The 410-nt window shown below is 41.7% G+C and overlaps 1 protein-coding gene across 1 annotated transcript in view; it reads right to left on the bottom strand.

Annotated features, from left to right (window-relative positions):
- Positions 1 to 155, bottom strand: part of CCDC129 (coiled-coil domain containing 129) — a 113,691-nt gene extending 113,536 nt beyond the window's left edge. Inside the window, exon 1 of the mRNA XM_019508996.1 lies at positions 27 to 155. The gene's annotated coding sequence lies outside the window, so the exon portion shown is untranslated. The remainder of the gene's footprint in view (positions 1 to 26) is intronic.
- Between the last annotated feature and the right edge of the window lie 255 nt (positions 156 to 410).

Here is a 410-nt window from a genome sequence, read left to right as displayed (position 1 = left end):
TATGGACCCAGAGTAAACTTCCTTACCTATGTTACAAATGCCAGCAAGTACCTGCTTATAGGTCTCCACAAGCAGAATGCTAAGAGGTAAAGCTCTCCAAGAGAAATTCCCATCTTTGTTTTACAGCTTTCATGCTTTTGAATCTGTGAAGCAGCTTTAAGAGTTCCTAATGAAAGGAAGGAGAGAGGACAAACATTTGCCTAACCTAGGTAAACATTTTCATAATCCCCACCCCTTCACTCTAAAGAGAAACCTGTTTTTCAGATACAGCTTATCTGATCTCAGTGTCACACGGGCATTATCAGGAAAAGATGGAAAGTTTAGTGAACTCACTAAAGTGTCTAACCCGGAAACTGGGCGGGGGAAAAATGTTGTGGGCTCTCAATTCCTGCTCAGTATTGTTTTGGGCA

The sequence above is a fragment of the Gavialis gangeticus genome, unplaced genomic scaffold (genome assembly GCF_001723915.1).
Source record: "Gavialis gangeticus isolate Ggan-Ray unplaced genomic scaffold, GavGan_comp1, whole genome shotgun sequence".
NCBI classification, from domain to species: Eukaryota; Metazoa; Chordata; order Crocodylia; family Gavialidae; genus Gavialis; species Gavialis gangeticus.
This window is presented reverse-complemented; position numbering and strand designations above follow the sequence as displayed.